This window comes from Cottoperca gobio, chromosome 2, assembly GCF_900634415.1.
Source record: "Cottoperca gobio chromosome 2, fCotGob3.1, whole genome shotgun sequence".
NCBI classification, from domain to species: Eukaryota; Metazoa; Chordata; class Actinopteri; order Perciformes; family Bovichtidae; genus Cottoperca; species Cottoperca gobio.
In genome coordinates this window covers 8,960,059-8,972,621 of record NC_041356.1, presented here as the reverse complement: position 1 = coordinate 8,972,621, position 12,563 = coordinate 8,960,059, and the positions used below count along the sequence as shown (strand labels likewise).

General features: G+C 40.8%; 2 protein-coding genes across 10 annotated transcripts in view; one reads left to right on the top strand and one right to left on the bottom strand.

The window, feature by feature from the left end:
* Nucleotides 1–12,563, top strand: part of slitrk5 (SLIT and NTRK like family member 5) — a 427,390-nt gene that overhangs the window by 110,478 nt on the left and 304,349 nt on the right. The window lies entirely within an intron of this gene.
* The window catches only part of spry2 (sprouty RTK signaling antagonist 2), a 350,030-nt gene that overhangs the window by 254,618 nt on the left and 82,849 nt on the right, over nucleotides 1–12,563 (bottom strand). The window contains exon 2 of one of the 9 annotated variants that reach the window (XM_029446510.1): nucleotides 1,200–1,307. The exons of the other annotated variants lie outside the window; for them this stretch is intronic. The gene's annotated coding sequence lies outside the window, so the exon portion shown is untranslated. The remainder of the gene's footprint in view (nucleotides 1–1,199; nucleotides 1,308–12,563) is intronic. 9 annotated transcript variants of the gene reach the window in all.

Genomic DNA, 12,563 nt, shown 5'->3' with positions numbered 1-12,563 from the left:
TTGGATCAACAGATTGCTCGTTGCACATGATGCTGCACTGCAGAGGACCCAGACAGATGATTATGGTTCGTAGCCTTCACTGTCATTGGTTTGCACGAGGTAGATGATTATCGATGTGCGAAATGTTCCGAAAAAAACATTCACTTGTGTAAAAAGAAAAAAAATACAGAGCTCGCAAATGAGAAGACATCTAAAAAGCAATTGATGCAGGTTGTGAGCAGATGTTCATGCACACAGGTATCACAATATGGATGGATGAGTAGACAGGCACTCAGCGATCTGTTTGAACTTGAAATGAAAAGCTGTTTTCATTGCGGTGAAGAGATGTGAATGTGCACAGGGTGCGACACAGCTGGCGCAAGACGACAAGTCTAATACATATGATCGTCTGAGCTAATCAGCCTAATCTGACTTGTTGTGTTCGGATTGTAAAGCAAAACAACAGGTATTAACGCTGCAGCTCTATTATTCCCCCCCCCCCCCCCCCCCCCCCCAGTGTTACAAACAATAAAAGGAGACAACATGTCTGATTTTATAGTTTTACAGAAGGAGACAAAAAGAAAATTAAATGAAAACAGTCCCTTTCTTTTGTTGTTGTCACCAAACGTATTGAACGGAAAAGAAAGAAGTTAACACTATGCGTTGGCTTACAGAAACAATCTGCACAGAGTTCAACTGGCTAACAAGCTTGTGAAATTATTTATTGTCCTGCTGTTTTCTCCAACCAGTAAATAATGCCTGATGCCAATCTTGGAACAAATTCAGACGACAACACATGCTATGATAGTGTACTTTGTCCTCAGATAAAAAGCTACAGCAGTAAACACATTGTGTTGGTAGTTTTATGCTATTTTTATTAAACAAATCAAGTGCAGCTCTCATATCTGTGCTTGCATAAGCTCTTTTTTCCCCCTCTTCCATTAAATGTGTATATATGTACATACATATTTACATATTGTACAGCATTAAGTGCAGATAACTATTTCTACATTAGACTTTACCTCTGGGGCGATCATCAGGACAGTGTAAGATTATATTTTCCTTTAGAGCTTCATTGATCTCTGAAAATATACATGTTGAGAAGAAAGAAATCATTCAAAAGGAAAGCGTCACTGTACCGCACATGTGAACAACGACTCAAGTCAGACCACAGAGTTGTTTACATGTAGTCAGTTTAGCCACACCTTGTATTCCCGCACCTGAATTGGGATGTTAGTACACTGCCCGGCGGACCGCTGATGGACTCCTGAGACTTCCCACTCAGGAAATTAGCCGTCCACCTTGTCGACTCTGCGTTGAGATTACATCTGCGGACACCAGATAAGAACAAGAGCTGTCTGTAAACGTTCCCTCTGTTCATTTGGATAAATCAATCTTTCGTACGGACAAAAACACTCAGCGCTGATGTCAGGTGATGGTTTGCGTGTCAGTGCTAGGTCACCGGGTCAGCGCTAATGCTAACTACCTGCTAGCTACCTGAGGCTGCTGGAAGATTAACTTTATCTAATGCTAATTTCGAACCGGCAGTTGTAAAAACCCCACAGCTCGTCAACTGTCAGTGGCTTTGCCAATTTGAGACTTTGCCAGTAACTTCTGAATGATTCATTCACTTTGATTGGATTAAATGCAGTAGAGTTCATTTAACGGGGAGGCAGTAATCTTAATCATCTAAGTTCCTATGTTCATTCTTCCTTGTCACTCATCTGATCACACATTGCACTGACAAACCCGTTTAGCTGGGAGGCTCTTATTTTCCTTTGTAAGATTTGGCAAAATAAGAATTTGATTGCTTGTGAAATATCTTTAATAGAAGGTGAGGTGGTGTTGTTACAAATTGAAAGTGCACTGGCACACCTTGCCAGACCTTCGCTTTTGCTGAATTGACGGCACTAATTAAAAAACGTGTGTTCATTCATCAGTTATCAATGCAAATCCCAGGGCCACATGGAGGAGCCGATAAGGAATATCTAGTGCCCCCCAGCCCTCGTCAGAGGAGCAGATGTCTTTCATCTTTGACCAGCACGGGGAGGGGAGTCAGAGGCCACAGCATGATAAAAAGTTCTGCAACCAAAGCACGGACAAGAGACGTGCGAACACAACCACAACACACAAAACCATACAAGCACATGCATACAGAGTCCCCCTTCGCCCTTTTCCCCCAATCCCCTGCCAGCAGTGGTCTTTTAGGCTAAGCCCGCTGAATCTCCTTTTAATGAAGTCCGGAGGTAAAAAAGTGCACACTCTCCCTCGCTGACAAGCCAGCGATGGCACTGCCTTTCATCATTACAGTAATGGCTCGGTCTCCCACCGAGCGATCCTTTAATCCGTGTCGATGACTCATATTGCTGAAGAATCTGAATTGAGAGGTTCGTCCGTTTTTCCCACAACTTTAGCAGCAATCATCGCGCCACGCATGTTTGTAAAGGCGGGTATTAGACACCTTGCTGCCGGGTTTGTTATAGCGACCCGAGAGCTCAGTGCACTGCAGTGTAAGAACAACACGTGCAAATGAGGATCTGAATGCTGCAAAGTCCTACTTCAAAAAATTAAATAAAAAGCCATGTTGAAAATGAGAGGATTGACCAAGGACATGGCATTTAAAGAGTATTGCTTGTCAATGACACACAGTATAGAAAAAGGTGACGCCTACAAATGAATGCCAGAATTAATTAGAGTCCCTACGTGACGTCAGTGCTGTGCATGTTTCTGCTGTGACACTTGACACGGCACCCTCTGCATACTGTGTGTCTTAATAATCCACGATATGTTCTCATACATAAATGCTCGGCTGCTCTCGATCCATCACCGTTTGATCTAACAGTTTGTTGACAGTTTTTTATTTTCAGATTTGCTGCTTTAGATGCTGTAAAAATACTTTTGTTACCAATGCTATGTGTGGAAGAATATTGTAGTTTAAAAATGTAAATGTCAATAAAATAAACACTATGGATAAAAACTACAACAACAACAACAATTCAAGCTTAAAAACTAAGACAATAACATAACTCCAAAATAGAAAGTCAGAATAAAAAGATAGGTCTTTGAAAGAGAGAGAATATGTCATTTTAATATGCAGGCAGTGAGTTCCACAGTTTAGGGGCATAAAAAGAGTACTTTATGGGTCACATAAGGAACATTTAAAAGAAACCTGATCCGGCTTACACATAAAATTTAAATAAATCTGATTTATGGAGGAGCAAGGTCATTTAAAGCTTCATAAATAAGTACAACAACTTTAAAAGCAATTGTAAAAGACACAGGTAGGCAGTGCAGCATTTGGAGTTAAAAAAGGTCAGACTTTGGTAATATCTCTATTACGAAAATGTTTTAATGACTTGTTGAAATGGGAATTAAACTTTACCTCACAGTCTAAAAAAACTCCCTTAGATTTGTAATCCGTTTGCTAAAACCACCAACATTTGAGTGCAGAAAGTCTCCTTTGAGTTCTACTAAAATAATCTCAGTTCTTTGCTCATTTTGCTTTAAAAAACGATGAACTCATCCATACATTAATGTCAGGGTGACAGTGGGGCGGATTTTACACTACAGGAAAAATCCCAATGCACTTAGGAGATCATATCAGAGCAGTGAAGCAAAGGGCATGAACTTATAGGGAGCACATTTGTCACTATAACCGAACCAAACAAAGCAAACAGCACCATCTACAGAGAGCGAACCTTCACAAAGTTCAAATCAGAAGGATTTAAAAACAAGACCAGCATGATGAAAGGCGCTTTGGTAAGTGCTCAAACTTTAAGATACTTTGTACTTGACGCACACGAGGCAGCACGATGAAGTGAACGCTATTTTACACTGTGGTTTGCTCTAAATTGTCATCCATTTGAAGGCTTTTAAGAGCTATGGGTTTTAGCATCAGGCCAGTGAAATTTCTTTTTTATGCTCATTGCAAAAAAGCACTCAAAAAAATAAACCCTTAATATTCCTTTCGCCCATTTGTACAGTTTATAACTCGACCTGCTCAGCTGCAATGCAATGAATCAGGAAGTGCAATGCTGTAATGTTGCCATCCACAAAGGTTTCGTCACCTTTGACCTTCCAAAATAGCCAAACGAGTGTACTCTGTTTACATGCGAGTGCTCTATTTGTCTGTTTACTTGAACCAAACCCACGTTTTATTTAGTTTTATTTGATTTAACAGGCCAAACATAATCAAACATCCTCGCCGACCCAAACCCCCGCATTTAAAAAAACACCCAAAGCCGCAAATCACTTTCTATTGACGCGCAGCAATAGGTTCACTTCTAATTCAGCTTTTCCAATTTATTTTTTCCCTTCATTGCGAGTGAAAATCCTCAGCTGAGTCCAAACACTGTTAACCTATTCATCAAACTGTGTTCAATACATATTTATGGTTCACATATCATTGGTCAAAACATTTCGCTCAATAAAACATTTGGGTGATCATTGAACCAGTCGACAATGGGCCGATTCATCTCCCGGGCTGCTCGCGCTTCTCGTGCGCGGCACTTGGAGCCACATTATTCAGAGCATCTGCCATATTCAGCTGCTATTAGATAAGCCAGTATTAGCAAAAAAGGCACAGCGGGTCACTCGGCGTGCTGAGATCTGGAGCTGATAACATATAGGGGAATTATTGTGTTGTCAAAAGGGACATGGAACGATGCCTGTGCTAACAGGTTGGAGTTAGACAAACATGTCATGGACGCAGAGCCATTAAATGTCCAGCTTTGGGGGTTCAACTGAGTTGTCACTTTTCTAGTCGAGTTCCTCATTGTGAAAAATAATAGTTTTCTATTTTAGACATGTACCCTTGCCACAAGGCAGCTATTAAAGTGATACTTATTATATTTTCATATTAGCAGTACATCACATGTCTAATAGGGAAGAGGGTCTCGCATACTGATTGGTTTTGCTCACAAGCCTCGTTTAAAGGGATCGGTTTTTAAATCGAAGAAAGTTGCGATAAAGCCAACGTATGCGAACATCAGCTCTAAGAGAGTTTTAGCAACTAGCTACTGAATCTAAGAATAACTGCTGAAGAGCTTTTTACCGCAGGAGTCGGTGGAGACCAAAACAAAGATAAAAGAATAACATCTGTTGGCCTAAAAAATGTGGTACAATTGTAAAAAACATTATAAAAATCCAAATATATTCTGTTTATTATCATATAAGACAAAACAAAAATGCAGCATATCCAACTGAGAAACTGGGACTGAATGGTTTGTTAATCCACTAATTGACTTATTGACTAATTGACATTAAAAATGTATTAATTTACAATCATGGAATTAATCGGCATATGGTTAATCAAATAACCAATGCACCATAAAGATTGAAAATTAACAGTTTACAGTTTGAATTTGGAAGCTTGGCCAGATTATTGCATCAGTTGTATACTACAGTTATCGAGTAGTTTTGTCTCTAGAGCAGCTTGGTCTCAGTCAAATATCCGTCAAACTAAAAACACCAGCCTGCTGAGATTTCACATTAACGAGCGATCGAACAATCTGTCTTCGAAATATTTGACCAGTCAGTCCCTTTAGAAATCACTCTATAGTGACACGCTGGAGGTCTAGACTTCGTAATTAGGGCTTCTCTTCTCCTACAGATCTCTGCACGAGTCCAGAAGCTGACATCACCCAACATTAGCTGCCCACAAAAACCAGCCCAGCTAGCTGTAAGCCGTCGCTTAACAATTCATCATGTGTGCTACGGTGCAATCAACCACACTTCCATTAGCACTACATGTGCGATCATATCGCAGGTCAGGTTCTACTGGATAATATAAATCCATCTTGTTCACCAGGGAAATGATTTACACCTGAGATGAGCTTGATATATCAGACCTCTAAACGTGCATTACAGAGCGCGATACTGTTCCAACAGTAGTGCGTTTATCGCTTGGTATCAGGTGAATACAAAGTGTGTTATTGCTCATCTTACAACATGTATTACCGACTTTTTTTGCCCTTTTCACAGTGTTTTGACAGTGAATAATAACCCTCAGGGTCTCCGATACATTATATCGCAGTTATAGATTGCGATAACAAGCTCTAATTAAACTGCCATTCCAAACCATCCATCTGTGCTCACGCTAATCTTCAAGAACAACACTCACAGTTGTTAAAGAGCTCTCCAGTGACCTCAACTGTGATCAAGTGGCACCATTATACAATCATACTGTACAGCCACACACACACACCCTTATTGTGCTTGACCCCTGGAGAATTAAGTGTCTTCACTCCAAATCTGTCTTTTGTGGAGCTCACCATTAGCGGCTAATAGCGGTGTTATTTCATAGATGTCAACTTGGCTGCATGAGGCATAAGTACGGTTATCGCAGGCTATTTACCATAGAGATAGGCTTGGAGCAAGATACTGCATGAACTTGATGCTATCATGGATTACTGGACAATAGGAAATATGTATCCGTGCTTGCCATATATGGGATGAAGGGATTTTAAAGTACAGTATGCATTGAAAAAGTAGAATGATAGATGCAATCTAGATAGAAATATGGCCTGATTATATGTAGGAATCATTGGTCTATCTAAGCATGTGGTGCGAGATGCATTAGATTGGAAAGGAATGGAACGAAAACAGCATGAATCTAAAGCGTTTAATGTACTTTACATCACTGTTAAAGCGCGTTACCATTTGACGAGTTTGGCATTTTTAAGACTTGTATGATTGTATCAAAGCTGCCAATAGCTCTTCCATTTTCATTCACTTTATCATTTCTATTTCTGATTCCTTCAGAAAAATCCAACATATTTTAGTTCTCACCTGCTGTGCGTCTGCATATAGTTATTTTATAACCTGTGGATTTATACAATTGTCTTTTTTACCGGTTAGGCAACTCTTTTGCAGGTTACCGCCAGGTCCCCGACCTGCTGCAGGACTCTGAGCGTATCGAATTGAGCAGGTGTTTTTCATTACATCCATACGAGGTACAAAAGGTACACGGTCTCACTTTAAGGCAGGATGAGGCACGTTTCATTACAGCATTAGAGACATTTACCTCTGAAGCAGCTGAGAAATACGTCCACGCGCCATCGCTCTCAGTGGACAGCGATGTATTCACAGCCTGTGGTAATGGAAGAACCTTGATAGCATCGGTGGCGAACGACATTGACCAGCCCGAATCGGATTTTTAATAAAACGCCAAATTAACCTGATGAAATGGTACATCCAGTAATGTCTAGAATGTGTGCCTGTGAATGTGTCAGAAAGGATTTAAAATAAAAAAAAAACCTTTCTTCCGCTCGGTTGTTCTAATTTCAAGGTTCTTGGAGGTGCTGCAGATGCTTGGCTAGTGGACGGTGATATTGCTCCTGTGTTGCCGGGGATGTAACCCCCCCCACCGTCCAGACAAGATGTCATCGGATTTATGATTATAGATTACTTGCAGATTGTGTCACAGTGGCTACAGATGTTGAGTGTCACTGTGGGAGAAGGACGGACTGGAGAGAGAGAGATGGAACGGTTACCAAGGGTATACTTGAAGAGATTCTCTCAATCTGCACATACTTGTCAGGCTGAATCCCTCGGATGGTAATTTCCCCGTCAATGATAACCAACAGGGCATGCAATATACCTAGATGTGTCTACACACAACACCCATAATCTGCAATAGTGCTGCTTTCTTCATACGTTTGTATTAGATTCATTCTTTGCAATAATCCTAGAGAATTATCTTTGTTTCCATATTTGATTGCGACGCTCTGTTTGGATTGCAATTCTAATAAGTCGCTCCTCTAAATACAATATTAAAGGTAATTATGCGGAAGTAATATTTTTACTCCAACAACATGCCATGGCGTGCTTATTTGTCGTCTGCTTCATTTCATAAAGCTTTAATTAACACAACAGAAGGTTCATTGTCCTCCAGATGCAGTCACACAGTGGACAATTTCAGATGTGAAAACTTGTCACGAAGTTCAAAAACAAAAGTTCAAAAGGGAAAGACGCCGTTGCAAACTGTTTATAGCCGTGCAGCATTTGTAAAACGAATATGTCAAGCGGATTGTTTGATGAATCGCCCCCATAATGAACAAAAGGGTGCACTTTAAAAGCAATAACAATATGTCTCATTTCCTTGAGTGCCTTTTAAAAATGTCCTATTGACAAGACTGTAAGAAGTAGACTGTTGAGGGCTAGCGCAACAAAATGTATCAGCAATCGGGGAGGTCTGGAGGTCTGGGGAGGTCAAAATCTGATCTGAGATGGAGCAATCTGGTTTGAGAGAAATTAATAAAAACGCAAGTGCCCATTGAAAGTCATTTGGATGGGATCCTCGTAACTCAATATGGATTGGACGTGCACCCAGTTAGTATGTTTCTCCACCATCCTCTCAGCATCTATTGCTAATGTCTGACATACTAAAGCCAGCACAGGGCAAAGGATCAATCTCATATTCCTGTCACTGAGGCTAAAGAGAGCCAACCCAGACAACAGCTGGTCGGGCTGAGTGGAAATTGACATAACAGATGAACTAACATTTAGCTTTTGGAATGGTGAGCCTGGCCTGGCATTTTGTGACATTTGCCTGGCCACAGAGATGCATGTGGAGGGTCGGAAGAAGAAAGAACACAAGGGTGGAGGAGCATAATTGAGGGCTGACCATTCATTGTGGACCTATTAGCGGATCTCGAGACAACACAGTGGACAGTAGGTAAAGTTAAATGAAGTTGTGACATGTCACTTATTTCTACATTTCTATTTCACACAGGCTGCCCCCTTTAATGGAGCTCTAATTGAACCAAAAATTAAATGTGCAGTACGTGCTTTACCGAACACATCTTATTCGACTCTGTGAGGGATGAAATTATAATATGGCAGTGTTCATGCCGCTCTTAAATGACTTTTCTCAAGTGACATCATGAGACTGCGTATAATATGAAAGGAGTCATCCCAATCTGCAGTTACTATAAGCTTTATGGAGCATTTTAGCATCTTTCAGCTTATTGTTTTGGTTGTATGGCTTTTTGATTTAGTCACCGTCCTCTTTTCCAACTCTGACAAATCAACAGAAAACCATCAAAGTTTAAAACTAGCTAACAAGAGAAGTTGAGAATTTAGCCACTGAAGAGCCAGAATATCCCTAAGGAGTCGGTGGTGACCAAAACAGAGGTAGAAAGAGAATGGATATAATTGGCGTGGCCACAAACACAACTCCAAATTAATGCTCGTGTCACTATGTGCCTGCTGGGTGTGAAAGCAGGCAGCCGCTTGCTTACATGTTCAAATCAACGTCTGGTTACTTTATCCTGGCTTTCCACACTAGACTATAGAAGCATCTAGACTGGGAATAGTAGAGCAGTCAATCATTTTTCCGCCTCACAGTATCTTTTTGTCTGCAAAGGCACAAGTGATGAGTATGATTTGCGCTTTATTTCCCACATGGCAGGGCAGAGACGTCCCATATTTGTCTCTTTAAAGTGTATAAAAACAGTGCATCAAACCAACATTTGCGTTCTCTTCGACATTGATTTCCCCCCCCCCCCCCTATCTCGCATCTCAAAATCAGAGTGTAAAATGACTAGATGGAGGACGAAATCTTCTCTAGATGTCGAGTCAGGCTTGTGTTCACTTGTGTTTTCAGCTCCTTATGGCTCCAATCAATAATTCGCTGTCTAGCTTTGAGTTGGAGATGTTCCAGGTTGCACGTTCATCTTTTTCCTCATCTGACCTTTAGAGCAGCAGACATCACGCTTGAGAACATATTCCGCAAATTGACAAAGACTGATATTCTCATTAACCCAACCGTATTGTTCTCACATTACATTACCCCTCTTTGGTACTCCTTTATCTCGCCGAGTCTCGTCGTGTATCCTTGAGGCTTTGTGCGCACCGCAGAACTGAAGCTATGATCTCAGAGGAAACTAGAGGTCCTTACTTTACATTTGCAAACGGTTGAATACATACTTAGTCTTTGTAACCGGCTTAATTAACAGGATTTAATCATTGCCATTTGATGTATGATTTCAGCGACGAGATAAAGCGTCTCTTGTGTTCACATTTCAATAGGGGAAAATAATCAAGCGGTAAAACTCATTTCTAACCTAATGACGAATAGTAGAGCATCCCAGAATCCAGACAAATTCAATTTCCAGAGCTTCTTCTTGGAAACATAAAAAAAATTAATGAAACCATGAATACAGAATAGCACAAACCTAAAGAATTATGTTTAAGATGACTCGAATACATTCATATAAAAATGCAGAACACTGGTGTTGTGCATTACAGTAAGTCAGGTGATTCCTCCCACCTGTTCACTCGTGTGTGTGTGTGTGTGTGTGTGTGCTTTCTTTCACATCTCCATTATGAATTTATCTCGGGCTTGCAGAGGTTGTTGTGTCACTCTGGTATGCACAGAGCCATTGCAGGAGAACAAATCAAGCTTGACAAGAACACAGAGAGCTCCTCTGAATAGAGCATCTTTATTCTAGCACTGGGTGTAAAACCAACGGAGATGCATCCTGTCACTCCGTGCATCCTTTAAATGATGAATACAGTTTTGAGATCCGTTTCGGGCTCAATTTCAAATCGATTTTGGGTTTTGCGATTTAGACGTATGGGCATTTCCGCGGGCTACATTGTGTCGTGCCACCAGGGTACGTGAGGAATTGCCTTCACGCTTTTGAGTCACGAGACACTCCAAAGTGAAGCATCAATCCAATGAGAGTATTTCTGCAGTGGTCGTCCATCATAACCCCCTTTTAATCAATATTAAAACATACATCACACAAACTTTATTACGCCCAATTTAATCTAGTTTAACAGAATCCAGGCAGCTCGTTTTTCAGGCGCTGGCAACAAAAAGCAAAACAAGCATTACGAGCATTATTCTTGATGTCCTCGCTTAATTGTGTTAAGCTCTTTGCATGTAAGACACCAGACGTTTTGATTACATACTGTTAGTTTCACATCTTCATAGACTAGGAAATAAACAATTGTTTTTGTGCTTGTTTCCAGTGTCAAATAGTGTAAAATGAACACTATGGTGAAATATCTTTTCCCAACTTGAAAAACGCCAAAATGCCAAAATGAATGCTGCGTTTCCAACTGTCCACACACGGCAGAATCTGAGGTATCGTGTGTTTTACTGCAATGGCTGGTGGAGTTTTACCCACAGTGCAGCACCATTAAAGTTCAGTGCCTTAATCAGGGTCTGTCAGTTACCCCTTTGATGGTTTACACCGCCAATGAAATACTTGCCAGCCACTGTGTGACATCTCACAGCTGGACAACACCCTGCGGTCAGCGCTGTGGTTTGAACCTGCTACTTCATGTTTAATTTGTCAGCTTGGCTGCCTGTGTGCCAGCAGTCATCTATGTTTGGTGGAAGACACCCACACAAATACATGAATTGCAGGAGTTTTTTCTTCTTTTTTTTTACTATGCTTTGATCTTAAAATATCAAATGCATGCAACAGTACTCACTTGATGAGATTAAGTTGCATTAAAGCAGTTGATCTGTCAACGCAGATGTTGATCTGTGATGATTGTGTACTAAGAACACCAAAGAGATGAGGACGATGTTGTGGAGCTGCTAATGAAGAGACTGATCTGTATCTGTCAAACCTAGAGGCAATATCAAAGCAGTAATAAAGCCCCAGTGTTAGGTTTCTGTGCTTTATAAAGTAGGATTATTTAAGATAAGTCCAAGCACTACATTACCTGTAACAGATGTTCCCGAGTGGCTATACACCATGTCAAATGTTCACTTCAACAAAGGGATATCACATTGTATTTAGCAGTCCTCCTTATGTATTTAAGCTGATAATAGGATTGAAAATTGACTGCAAGTATAGAGGAAGACGAAATAATTAATATATAGACGACAACAGATGACCAATGTCCTTGTACCACAGCAACATTGATTGAAAACAGGAAGTGGAGAACGTTTGTCTTCCCAGACTTCATATTAATAAAAGACAAAGTACCCAAAGAACATTTCTCTATCAGTCTCTGGTTTTAGTCCATTTGTCACTTAAAGGTACAACATGTAGCATTTCTAACAATGACTGGACCTATGTTTTATATTTTGTTGCGGTGACTCTTGTAATGGTGAGTTAGCAAGTGAGCGTAACATTAGCTAAACCTCACTCGCGGCTTCTTCAGTGCAACAAAATGACATGACGTGAATGAACCCGGCTGAACATAACCGCCAGTTGCCATTGTTCAATTCATTACCGTACACAAAAACAACCCTACACGGCGAAACATTTCTGACTTAAGACACTTTGGCGACTAAAGCCAAGTGTTATGCAACACGTCTCAGCGGGGAAAGTGCAAGAGGAGGAGTGTCAAGGAAGTCCAAGTCAAAGTTAAGTCTCCTCAAAGAACCCTGAAGAAGAACTGCAGGAGTACGGGAGGACGACTGTGGCTTTTGGACACAAATCATTTGTGAAGAGGGGCATTCGGTTTTAGATGCAAGGTCGTCCCCTGATGCTTCCAACCCGGGTTACTCATGCCTTAAGAATGTTTGTGTGTGTGTGTGTGTTATGGGGATGATGAGTGTATGTTTTTGTGTGCGTGTCAGTTTGGTTACTCATGGGACCAGAGGTTTCTTCCAG